We start from the raw sequence: 14,646 nt of genomic DNA, 5'->3' as shown, positions 1-14,646 counted from the left end.
AATTCATCGTTTCAAAACCGTTTTATGAAAAACACATGGAAAAATTTACGTGGCCTCGCTCTGATACCACTTGTGGGTAGATATCCGTATAATACCCTTTAAATTTAGGACTATAACGTAAATTTAACATGCGAATATCGTCATAAAACATAAATACAAAAGAGAAACGATAAGGAGTAAGAATCAACCTCGGGTCCTTTGATGCACGGCGTAAAGAACAGAAATCAACAGAGATTCCCTCCTAATTGTTGCACCCAAGACCGTCCGAGATATGCCCTTGTGCTAGAACGTGTTCTCCGATTGCCTTGCAACATTGGGAGAACTTGATGTGAGTTTTTCTCGAGATGTGAGATCTCGGTTTCAGAGAAAACTTAATCTCCAAAACCCTAATTTCTGTGTAAATGAAATTGTCTAGATCACAAAAGGAGAGGAGCTCTCCTTTTGTGTGTTTCAACCAAAACCGAGAGCCCTCATGGGGAAGTGGGCTTCCACTTCCTCGACTTTTAGCTCGAGGTCCAGTTAAAAAAATGCTAAAATGTATATGACGGGTTTGTATTATAAACTGTCATCGGTTATCGGTTATCAATACATCGACTAATAACACGGATTAGTTGAAGTATTAATACATGTCCGACAAAGACAATATTGTATAATTAATATTCAATATACATTTAATTAAATATAAAACGCTTATATTTAATTTTACGAATTAACTGGTTAATTCGCCTTAGCTCATAATATTTAATCCGTATTAAATATAATATCTCAACATCACATGTTTGACTAATTACTAGTCAAATAACTCGGACTAACTGCTTAGTCAAATTGGCATCTACATGACTGTATTTTCATACCGTCACATTTCTCAAACGTATCCTATAGGTGTGACTTTTAGGGACCAGTTGATCGCCGCCATCTGTATGACAATAACGTCAAACTTATCTAGCAAGCCAACCGTTATTGATAAACGTGGATCAACTGATAATAATACCAAAAGTATGCCCTTTGATCCTTTTAGAGATTTATAAGTCCTTGCACTAACTGTTAAGGACACCAACCCCAACAAGCTCCCACTTGTCCGTACAAGTGTATGTGCAATGACGTTATCCGCACTAACTGGAGGACACAAGCTCCAACAAACTCCCACTTGTCCGTACAATTGTATGTGCGATAACCGATTCTCATATTCATTTAAAATTTCTCCCACTCAATGTAAAACAATTTGTAGATCCGGATCCACAAAGGTCGTATTTTACAATCGATCTGTATCTAGAGTGGTTTCCCAGACTAGAGAGTAACTTAACTGATAAAACGAATCCGTATCCGAGCATGGCCATGCATTTCGATTCTGACTCCTCGAGTGGCCCTGAGAAATATCGAGTACCCGATAAAGGCTGAATATTTCCTTCAACTCGACTCCTTCCGATCTAAGCACAAAGCATGAAATGACCCGAAAAAATCTACTTGGCCCCCTGTTACGGATGACCGTGAGAAAGAAACCAAAGTCACCCAAAATCTGCCGTAGTCTCAAGAGACAGTCGATAGTCAAAAGAATCGACTCTTAGGATCACCATGGAGGTCCTATCCACGACCGGGCACGGAATGTTATAGAACATTTAGGACTCCACGTCGATGTCACAATGGTGTCCTACGAAATATCCGTATAAATCGCCTCTGTGATTGGTCGATCAAATCAAGGTTGACTTATGGCTCGTTGAACCCACCATCAACCAACGTCACAAAATAATTGCCAGAGTTATCAGCTCATGTGGGCAATTAAGGACTGAAAAAGATATGATGTTTGTTCAGTTCACTTTGTGGTGTTCAAAATTGTCGTACAATTCCACATGAAAAACAAAATATATCTATATAAAATATCAAAACGATGATGTCGTATAGAGTACAAAGGAGAATGAATCTAATCCATAAAAGAGTACTACAACTCAGGAACACGTTTGATTCCCATGGAATTAACATGCCCTTCATGCTTATCTTGTCGTAATGCTTTAGTGAAGGATCTGCTATGTTATTATCTGTAGCAATCTTTTCTATCACTACTTCCTTTTGCTCCACGTAATCTCGGATTAGATGAGCTTTCCGTTGTACATGTCTAGACTTGTTGCTAGACTTTGGCTCCTTAGCTTGGAAGATGGCACCACTATTGTCGCAATAGATGGTGATCGGGTCATTCGAACTAGGCACTACAGAGAGCCCATGTAAGAATTGACGCATCCATATCGCTTCCTTTGTAGCTTCGACGCGGCATAGTACTCGGACTCGGTCGTAGAATCTGTTTGTAACAGTTTGTTTCGAACTCTTCCAGATCGATCAGCGCCATTAAGAGTAAAAACGAATCCAGACCGAGATTTCGAGTCATCTCGATCCGTTTGGAAGCTAGCATCTCACAGAATCGGTTGCGCATAGCTTTTGAGAGCCTCCATAAGTCAATGCCCAATCTTTAGTCCTCCTAGGTACTTAAGAATGTTCTTGACAGCCAGCCAATGTGATTCACCTGGATGTTGTTGGAATCGACTTGTCATACTCAATGCATATGCCACGTCCGGACGTGTGCATATCATGGCATACATGATTGATCCTATAGCCGAAGCATAAGGAATCCGTGTCATGCGCTCTTTCTCTTCCGTGTCTCCGGTGACCGAGACTTGCTCAAATGCACCCCTGGAGCCATAGGAAGAAACCCCTTCTTGGAGTTAGTCATGCTGAATCTCTCTAGGACTTTGTCTATGTAAGACTCCCGATCGAGAGATAACATCCGTCGTGATCTATCTCGATAGATACGGATGCCTAGAATTCTTTGTGCCTCTCCCGGATCTTTCATCTGGAAATGGTTTTTCAACCATACTTTCACCGAAGATAAGAGAGGTATGTCATTCCCAATCGGAGGAGTATGTCGTCAACATACAATATTAGGAAGACAATCTTGCTCCCACTCGACTTGATATATAGACATGGTTCCTCGACCGATCGAGTAAATCCATTGTCTTTTATCACTTGGTCGAAGCGATGATTCCAACTCCTTGATGCTTGCTTAAGTCCATAAATGGAACGCTTAAGCTTGCACACTTTCTTAGGATGTGTTGGATCGATAAAACCTTCGGGTTGTACCATGTACAACTCTTCCTCCAAAAAGCCATTTAAGAAGGCGGTTTTCACGTCCATTTGCCAAATTTCATAGTCATGAAAAGCGGCAATCGCTAAGATAATCCGAATGGAACGCAGCATGACTACGGGTGCAAAAATCTCATCGTAGTGCAAACCTGGCACTTGGGTGAAACCTTTAGCAACTAGTCGTGCTTTATAGATATCTTGTTGACCTTCCACGAAATGCTTTATCTTGTAAAGCCATTTGCATTGAAGGGGACGAACCTTAGCCGGTAAGTCAACAAGATCCCACACGTTGTTCTCATACATGGAGTCCATCTCGGATTGCATGGCCTCAAGCCATAGCTTTGAGTCGAATCGGTCATGGCACCTTTATAGGTTGCGGGTTCACTACTCGTTAAGAGTAGAACGTCATCTATGTCATGTTCCTCGACCATACCAATGTATCTGTTCGGAGGAATAGAGACTCTTCCCGACCTCCTAGGTTCCTCAGAATGTTTACATGGCAGCCGGGATTGAAGGAATAGATTCCTCCAATGATTGCTCGGTACTTGGTTCTGGAATCTCCGACAGTTCGAAGGTTCTATCACTCTTTGCATTCTCGAGAAATTCCTTCTCTAAGAATGTAGCACTAGCCGCAACAAAAACACGTTGTTCGGTTGGTGAATAGAAGTAATGACCAAGTGTTCCTTTAGGATAACCTATAAAGTATGTCTTGACCGATCGCGGGCCGAGCTTATCCTCGTGTCTCCACTTGACATAAGCCTCGCAGCCCCAAACCCGTATAAAGGACAAGTTAGGGACCGTTCCCTTCCATAGTTCATATGGAGTCTTGTCAACAGCTTTAGACGGACTTCGGTTAAGTATTAGAGCGGCTGACAAAAGAGCATAACCCCATAATGAATCAGGTAAAATCGTGTGACTCATCATGGATCGAACCATATCAAGTAGTGTTCGATTTCTCCGTTCGGACACACCATTCAGCTGAGATGTTCCAGGTGGAGTTAACGTAGGGCAATCCCACGCCTTTGAGGTGTTGATCAAACTCGTGAGAAAGATACTCGCCACCACGATCCGAACGTAGTGTTTTAATCTTTCTACCTAATAGGTTCTGTACCCTATTTCGGTATTCCTTGAATTTCTCAAAGGATTCACTTTTGTGCTTCATTAAGTAGACATAGCCATATCTACTCAAATCGTCCGTGAAAGTGATGAAATACCTATAGCCTTCTCGTGCGGTGATTGACATAGGACCACATACATCCGTGTGTATGAGCCCTAATAGGTCGGCGTAGCGCATTCCAACACCTTTGAAGGAAATCCGAGTCATCTTACCGATGAGACATGATTCACACGTGCCAAATGATTGAAAATCAAAGGCCGAGATAGCTCCATGTTTGATGAGCTGTTTTACGCGTTTCTCATTAATGTGTCCCATACGGCAGTGCCATAGATACGTTTGATCTTTGTCACCAACCTTTAACTTTTTATTCATTACGTGTAATATTTCGGTGGTCTGATCTAAAACATAAATTCCGTTCATGGAGACTCGCCTTGTAGAATCATATCGTGTAATGAGAAAATGCAAGTATTATTTTCTATTACAAATGAAAAACCAAGTTTATCAAGTGCAGAAACTGAAATAATGTTTTTCGAAAGACTAGGTACATAATAGCAGTCATATAATGACAACTCAAATCCGCTAGGAAGCTGGATCACATATGTCCCCTTTGAGATGGCAGCTACTCTTGCTCCATTCCCAACACGCAGGTCCACCTCACCCTTTACGAGGGGTTCTATGTTTCGAGCCCCCGCACATGATTACACAGATGAGAACCACAACAAGTATCAAGTACCCAAGTTCCGTAACTTGCGTGGTTAATCTCAATCATATGAATAAAAGTAGAAGAAGAAGAAGACATACCAACAGGTTTAACACGACCTGCCTTTAAGTCCTCATGATAAACAGGACATGTGCGTCTCCAATGCCCAGTCATGTGGCAATGATGGCATTCCATGTTTTCATTCTTGCTCTTTGTCGCGCCTGATGAGTTACTTGACTCACCAGGACCACTCTTACCTGAACCCGACTTCTTGAACTTCGCCTTACCTACTGCTAGGTTTGCCTGAGCTTTGCCCTTACCTTTCCCTTTGTTTGACACAACGAGAACATCCTGTTTCATGCTCCCACTGGACTTCATGTCCTTCTCGGTCTGTACGAGGAGGGAGTGCAGTTCATGGGGAGTTTTTTTCAAATCATTCATATAGTAATTCGCTCTAAATTGCGAATAACCATCGTGGAGTGAGTGAAGTATGCGGTCGATAACAATGTTCTCGCTGATGTTACAATTAAAGGTCTCCAGCTTCTCGACATTCTCAATCATGCTGAGAATGTGTGGGCTAACCGGTTGGCCCTTCTGGAGTCTCGCATCAAAGAAGCGAGTGGTATGCTCATAGGTCACGATTCTCGGTGCTTTCGAGAATTCCTTGGTGAGCGTGGTGAAAATCTTGTTTGCACCATGGGCTATGAAGCGTTTCTGCAAATTGGGTTCCATTGCAAAAATGAGTACGTTTTTAATCGCACCCGCTTCCATACAGAAATCATTAAACTTGGTGATTTCAGCAGCTCTAGCCGTGGGACCTGGGTTTGCCGGGATGGGCTCCAAGAGATATTTGAGCTTCCCGTCAGCAGCGGCAGCATTCCGTAATGCCGCCTCCCAGTCCGCGAAGTTTGATCCATCATTCTTCAGTCGAGTAGACTGATTCATCTGATTCATGAAGATCCGAAGCCAGGACTCACGGTCCAATGTGGCACTTGGCATTGGGTTATCAGTAGAACCAGCCATTTGTTATTAAGCAGTTTAAAATTCGTGATCTACACTGAAAAAGATTGAAAAACAAAACGAAATAAGCAACTCATCGAGGTGATTTAAGTCTATTTAAAATACATTTTAACATGTAGACTCTCGCACTTGCATAATTGATCTCCCTCAAGAATGATACAAGTGATCCCAAGACTCAATTTCTGTAAATTGATAAGCCAACTGTTTAGCTAATTCTTCCGGAAGAACTCTTGGTCGATAGATTTCCGTAAATCCTATCTATAGTCCACCATAGTCACAGGATCGTACGAGTGACCATAGTGTTGAGATAAAATAGGTCAATCGGTTCCAACTTACCCGACGTAGAAGGGGTCATATTATGCCTACCGACGAAGAAGGGACTCATTGGAGTTTGACCTATAAAGACCGTTCTCAATTTTTGTTTATACGAGGAAGATCCCATCAACTTAATTATAATTCATTTTAAGTGAACGAATAACTAGCGTCTGCGTGAATGAATTAATTCAGATGATGGCTTAAGAATCGTGTGACATGAGAATGTCAATGAAAACTAACTCGTGACCTCTATATGTGTCAGTTTTCATGCAATAAATTAGGTGGTTTGGTTTGTAGGCGGAATATGATGCATATTATCGTTACGAAAAATAAATAAATAAATGAATGCAATACGTAAATAAAAATTCCTAGTGTGGCCAAACCTAGTAAAATAAAACATAAAACAACTTTGGAATCCACCGTTGGACCCGAGAAGCTTGTCTTGATGTTCCATCTTGATCCAAGTAGCGGGAGTGAGCATCCGGTCTCCACCTTTAGTCTTCTCAAAATTACAATTTAAAATTACAAATATAAACCTATTTACATTCTAATTAAAAACTGTAATTACAAGTGAAAAAAAAACCAAAACGGAGATACGAGATCTCAAAATACAACCAAGACCGTGTTCCATCATTACGGTAACACGTTCTACTAAGGCTACACTAAGTTACAACTGATTGTAAAATTAAATACGTAATAAAAGGCATTCAAAAGGATTCAAAATTAACGATAAATAAAAATGCATCAACTAAAAACAAATTCATTCGTGACATAATTCCGTAATTATGTTAAATTTATCCAAACCACCTTTTAATGATTAAAATTCATGTGATAAAACCGCTTCTATCATTTAATTTTAATCCATTACAATCCGTTACTTTAAATACGCTTTAAAATAACTTAATGGTACGTGTGTGAACCGTTTCACAATCATAGCAAGTGTACAATATCCGTATAATGTACATTTTGTAGCCAAAAGAAAATTTAAAGCAAAAGGAATAAATTTTCAAAGCTGTTAAAACAGAAATCCCTCGATCCAGGGACACAGGGGCTCGATCGAGGAACGAAAGGGCTCGTTCGACTGAACTGCAAGTCGATCGAGAGGGTTGCCAAACAGAAAGTGCTCGATCGACTAAACTGGTGGTCGATCGAGTACTTTTATCAGCAAATCTACTCGATCGAGTACGAGGAAAACTCGATCGAGCAGTAGGGTTTTGAAAGGGGTCGATCGAGTACAACAGGGACTCGATCGAGCAAAAACAAGACAGAAATAGCACTCGATCGAGTAGAAATACGCTCGATCGAATGCAAACATGGCTGAAAATTCAAAACCCTCGTGAAAACAGTTTTTCGAGACAAAATCAATTGCAATTTTGATCAAAAACGCATCAAAACAATTTAACAATTGACAAAACTTGACATGTTGCTATAATCTCCGTATAAAATAACAACATGTAAAAGAACAAATCGAAAAACAACCCAAGACAGCCGTGTAAAACAGCCGCACGGTTTTCAATGCACAAATTCATCGTTTCAAAACCGTTTTATGAAAAACACATGGAAAAATTTACGTGGCCTCGCTCTGATACCACTTGTGGGTAAATATCCGTATAATACCCTTTAAATTTAGGACTATAACGTAAATTTAACATGCGAATATCGTCATAAAACATAAATACAATATAGAAATGATAAGGAATTAGAATCAACCTCGGGTCCTTATAGTGCGGCGTAAAGAACAGAAATCAACAGAGATTCCCTCCTAATTGTTGCACCCAAGATTTGTCCGAGATATGCCCTTGTGCTAGAACGTGTTCTCCGATTGCCTTGCAATATTGGGAGAACTTGATGTGTGTTTTTCTCGAGATGTGAGATCTCAGTTTCAGAGAGAAAATTAATCTCCAAAACCCTAATTTCTGTGTAAATGAAATTGTCTAGATCACAAAAGGAGAGGAGCTCTCCTTTTGTGTGTTTCGGCCAAAACCGAGAGCCCTCATGGGGAAGTGGGCTTCCACTTCCTCTGACTTTTAGCTCGAGGTCCAGTTCGCCAAAATGCTAAAATGTATATGACGGGTTTGTATTATAAACTGTCATCGGTTATCGGTTATCAATACATCGACTAATAACACGGATTAGTTGAAGTATTAATACATGTCCGACAAAGACAATATTGTATAATTAATATTCAATATACATTTAATTAAATATAAAACGCTTATATTTAATTTTACGAATTAACTGGTTAATTCGCCTTAGCTCATAATATTTAATCCGTATTAAATATAATATCTCAACATCACATGTTTGACTAATTACTAGTCAAATAACTCGGACTAACCGGGTTAGTCAAATTGGCATCTACATGACTGTATTTTCATACCGTCACATTTCTCAAACGTATCCTATAGGTGTGACTTTTAGGGACCAGTTGATCACCGCCATCTGTATGACAATAACGTCAAACTTATCTAGCAAGCCAACCGTTATTGATAAACGTGGATCAACTGATAATAATACCAAAAGTATGCCCTTTGATCCTTTTAGAGGTTTATAAGTCCTTGCACTAACTATTAAGGACACCAACCCCAACAAGCTCCCACTTGTCCGTACAAGTGTATGTGCAATGACGTTATCCGCACTAACTGGAGGACACAAGCTCCAACAAACTCCCACTTGTCCGTACAAGTGTATGTGCGATAACCGATTCTCATATTCATTTAAAATTTCTCCCACTCAATGTAAAACAATTTGTAGATCCGGATCCACAAAGGTCGTATTTTACAATCGATCTGTATCTAGAGTGGTTTCCCCGACTAGAGAGTAACTTAACCGATAAAACGAATCCGTATCCGAGCATGGCCATGCATTTCGATTCTGACTCCTCGAGTGGCCCTGAGAAATATCGAGTACCCGATAAAGGCTGAATATTTCCTTCAACTCGACTCCTTCCGATCTAAGCACAAAGATGAAATGACCCGAAAAAATCTACTTGGCCCCCTGTTACGGATGACCGTGAGAAAGAAACCAAAGTCACCCAAAATCTGCCGTAGTCTCAAGAGACAGTCGATAGTCAAAAGATTCGACTCTAAGGATCACCATGGAAGTCCTATCCACGACCGGGCAGCAAATGTTATAAAACATTTAGGACTCCACGTCGATGTCACAATGATGTCCTACGAAATATCCGTATAAATCGCCTCTGTGATTGGTCAGTCAACTGGTTGACTTATGGCTCGTTGAACCCACCATCAACCAACGTCACAAAATAATTGCCAGAGTTATCAGCTCATGTGGGCAATTAAGGACTGAAAAAGATATGATGTTTGTTCAGTTCACTTTGTGGTGTTCAAAATTGTCGTACAAATCCACATGAAAAACAAAATATATATAAAATATCAAAACGATGATGTCGTATAGAGTACAAAGGAGAATGAATCTAATCCATAAAAGAGTACTACAACTCAGGAACACGTTTGATTCCCATGGAATTAACATGCCCTTCATGCTTATCTTGTCTTAATGCTTTACTGAGAGGATCTGCTATGTTATTATCTGTAGCAATCTTTTCTATCACTACTTCCTTTTGCTCCACGTAATCTCGGATTAGATGAGCTTTCCGTTGTACATGTTTAGACTTGTTGCTAGACTTTGGCTCCTTAGCTTGGAAGATGGCACCACTATTGTCGCAATAGATGGTGATCGGGTCATTCGAACTAGGCACTACAGAGAGCCCATGTAAGAATTGACGCATCCATATCGCTTCCTTTGTAGCTTCGTACGCGGCATAGTACTTGGACTCGGTCGTAGAATCTCTGTGTAACAGTTTGTTTCGAACTCTTCCAAATGATCGCAGCGCCATTAAGAGTAAAAACGAATCCAGGCTGAGATTTCGAGTCATCTCGATCCGTTTGGAAGCTAGCATCTGAAGAACCGGTTGCGCATAGCTTTTGAGAGCCTCCATAAGTCAATGCCCAATCTTTAGTCCTCCGGAGGTACTTAAGAATGTTCTTGACAGCCAGCCAATGTGATTCACCTGGATGCTGTTGGAATCGACTTGTCATACTCAATGCATATGCCACGTCCGGACGTGTGCATATCATGGCATACATGATTGATCCTATAGCCGAAGCATAAGGAATCCGTGTCATGCGCTCTTTCTCTTCCGGTGTCTCCGGTGACTGAGACTTGCTCAAATGCACCCCTGGAGCCATAGGAAGAAACCCCTTCTTGGAGTTAGTCATGCTGAATCTCTCTAGGACTTTGTCTATGTAAGACTCTGATCGAGAGATAACATCCGTCGTGATCTATCTCGATAGATACGGATGCCTAGAATTCTTTGTGCCTCTCCCAGATCTTTCATCTGGAAATGGTTTTTCAACCATACTTTCACCGAAGTTAAGAGAGGTATGTCATTCCCAATCAGGAGTATGTCGTCAACATACAATATTAGGAAGACAATCTTGCTCCCACTCGACTTGATATATAGACATGGTTCCTCGACCGATCGAGTAAATCCATTGTCTTTTATCACTTGGTCGAAGCGATGATTCCAACTCCTTGATGCTTGCTTAAGTCCATAAATGGAACGCTTAAGCTTGCACACTTTCTTAGGATGTGCTGGATCGATAAAACCTTCGGGTTGTACCATGTACAACTCTTCCTCCAAAAAGCCATTTAAGAAGGCGGTTTTCACGTCCATTTGCCAAATTTCATAGTCATGAAAAGCGGCAATCGCTAAGATAATCCGAATGGAACGCAGCATGACTACGGGTGCAAAAATCTCATCGTAGTGCAAACCTGGCACTTGGGTGAAACCTTTAGCAACTAGTCGTGCTTTGTAGATATCTTGTTGACCTTCCACAGAATGCTTTATCTTGTAAAGCCATTTGCATTGAAGGGGACGAACCTTAGCAGGTAAGTCAACAAGATTCCACACGTTGTTCTCATACATGGAGTCCATCTCGGATTGCATGGCCTCAAGCCATAGCTTTGAGTCGAATCTGGTCATGACACCTTTATAGGTTGCGGGTTCACTACTCGTTAAGAGTAGAACGTCATCTATGTCATGTTCCTCGACCATACCAATGTATCTGTTCGGAGGAATAGAGACTCTTCCCGACCTCCTAGGTTCCTCGAATGTTTACATGCAGCCGGGATTGAAGGAATAGATTCCTCCAATGATTGCTCGGTACTTGGTTCTGGAATCTCCGACAGTTCGAAGGTTCTATCACTCTTTGCATTCTCGAGAAATTCCTTCTCTAAGAATGTAGCACTAGCCGCAACAAAAACACGTTGTTCGGTTGGTGAATAGAAGTAATGACCAAGTGTTCCTTTAGGATAACCTATAAAGTATGTCTTGACCGATTGCGGGCCGAGCTTATCCTCGTGTCTCCACTTGACATAAGCCTCGCAGCCCCAAACCCGTATAAAGGACAAGTTAGGGACCGTTCCCTTCCATAGTTCATATGGAGTCTTGTCAACAGACTTTAGACGGACTTGGTTAAGTATTAGAGCGGTGACAAAAGAGCATAACCCCATAATGAATCGTAAAAAAATCGTGTGACTCATCATGGATCGAACCATATCAAGTAGTGTTCGATTTCTCCGTTCGGACACACCATTCAGCTGAGGTGTTCCAGGTGGAGTTAACTGTAGGGCAATCCCACAGTCTTTGAGGTGTTGATCAAACTCGTGAGAAAGATACTCGCCACCACGATCTGAACGTAGTGTTTTAATCTTTCAACCTAATAGGTTCTGTACCCTATTCTGGTATTCCTTGAATTTCTCAAAGGATTCACTTTTGTGCTTCATTAAGTAGACATAGCCATATCTACTCAAATCGTCCGTGAAAGTGATGAAATACCTATAGCCTTCTCGTGCGGTGATTGACATAGGACCACATACATCCGTGTGTATGAGCCCTAATAGGTCAGCAGCGCGCATTCCAACACCTTTGAAGGAAATCCGAGTCATCTTACCGATGAGACATGATTCACACGTGCCAAATGATTGAAAATCAAAGGCCGAGATAGCTCCATGTTTGATGAGTTGTTTTACGCGTTTCTCATTAATGTGTCCCATACGGAAGTGCCATAGATACGTTTGATCTTTGTCACCAACCTTTAACTTTTTATTCATTACGTGTAATATTTCCGTGGTCTGATCTAAAACATAAATTCCGTTCATGGAGACTCGCCTTGTCAGAAATCATATCGTGTAATGAGAAAATGCAAGTATTATTTTCTATTACAAATGAAAAACCAAGTTTATCAAGTGCGAAACCGAAATAATGTTTTTCGAAAGACTAGGTACATAATAGCAGTCATATAATGACAACTCAAATCCGCTAGGAAGCTGGATCACATATGTCCCCTTTGAGATGGCAAATACTCTTGCTCCATTCCCAACACGCAGTCCACCTCACCCTTTACGAGGGGTTCGATGTTTCGGAGCCCCCGCACATGATTACACAGATGAGAACCACAACCAATATCAAGTACCCAAGTTCCGTAACTTGCGTGGTTAATCTCAATCATATGAATAAAAGTAGAAGAAGAGGAAGACATACCAACAAAGTTTAACACGACCCGCCTTTAAGTCCTCATGATAAACAGGACATGTGCGTCTCCAATGCCCAATCTTGTGGCAATGATGGCATTCCATGTTTTCATTCTTGCTCTTTGTCGCGCCCGATGAGGTGCTCGACTCACCAGGCCCACTCTTACCTCGAACCCGACTTCTTGAACTTCGCCTTACCTACTCGCTAGGTTTGCACGAGCTTTGCCCTTACCTTTCCCTTTGTTTGACACAACGAGAACATCCTGTTTCATGCTCCCACTGGACTTCATGTCCTTCTCGGTCTGTACGAGGAGGGAGTGCCGTTCATGGGGAGTTTTCTTCAAATCATTCATATAGTAATTCGCTCTAAATTGCGAATAACCATCGTGGAGTGAGTGAAGTATGCGGTCGATAACAATGTTCTCGCTGATGTTACAATTAAAGGTCTCCAACTTCTCGACATTCTCAATCATGCTGAGAATGTGTGGGCTAACCGGTTGGCCCTTCTGGAGTCTCGCATCAAAGAAGCGAGTGGTATGCTCATAGGTCACGATTCTCGGTGCTTTCGAGAATTCCTTGGTGAGCGTGGTGAAAATCTTGTTTGCACCATGGGCTATGAAGCGTTTCTGCAAATTGGGTTCCATTGCAAAAATGAGTACGTTTTTAATCGCACCCGCTTCCATACAGAAATCATTAAACTTGGTGATTTCAGCAGCTCTAGCCGTGGGACCTGGGTTTGCCGGGATGGGCTCCAAGAGATATTTGAGCTTCCCGTCAGCGGCAAGATTCCGTAATGCCGCCTCCCGGTCCGCGAAGTTTGATCCATCATTCTTCGATCGAGTAGACCGATTCATCCGATTCATGAAGATCCGAAGCCAGGACTCACGGTCCAATGTGGCACTTGGCATTGGGTTATCGGTAGAACCACCATTTGTTATTAAGCAGTTTAAAATTCGTGATCTACACTGAAAAAGAAAGAAAAACAAAACGAAATAAGCAACTCATCGATGTGATTTAAGTCTATTTAAAATACATTTTAACATGTAGACTCTCGCACTTGCATAATTGATCTCCCTCAAGAATGATACAAGTGATCCCAAGACTCAATTTCTGTAAATTGATAAGCCAACTCTTTAGCTAATTCTTCCCTAAGAACTCTTGGTCGATAGATTTCCGTAAATCCTATCTATAGTCCACCATAGTCACGGGATCGTACGAGTGACCATAGTGTTGAGATAAAATAGGTCAATCGGTTCCAACTTACCCGACGTAGAAGGGGTCATATTATGCCTACCGACGAAGAAGGGACTCATTGGAGTTTGACCTATAAAGACCGTTCTCAATTTTTGTTTATACGAGGAAGATCCCATCAACTTAATTATAATTCATTTTAAGTGAACGAATAACTAGCGTCAGCGTGAATGAATTAATTCAGATGATGGCTTAAGAATCGTGTGACATGAGAATGTCAATGAAAACTAACTCGTGACCTCTATATGTGTCAGTTTTCATGCAATAAATTAGGTGGTTTGGTTTTTAGGCGGAATATGATGCATATTATCGTTACGAAAAATAAATAAATAAATGAATGCAATACGTAAATAAAAATTCCTAGTGTGGCCAAACCTAGTAAAATAAAATATAAAACAACTTTGGAATCCACCGTTGGACCCGAGAAGCTTGTCTTGATGTTCCATCTTGATCCAAGTAGCGGGAGTGAGCATCCGGTCTCCACCTTTAGTCTTCTCAAAATTACAATTTAAAATTACAAATATAAACCTATTTACATTCTAATTAAAAACTGTAA

Source organism: Silene latifolia, chromosome 9 (genome assembly GCF_048544455.1).
Source record: "Silene latifolia isolate original U9 population chromosome 9, ASM4854445v1, whole genome shotgun sequence".
NCBI lineage: Eukaryota > Viridiplantae > Streptophyta > Magnoliopsida > Caryophyllales > Caryophyllaceae > Silene > Silene latifolia.
Note: the sequence above shows the minus strand (reverse complement) of the source record.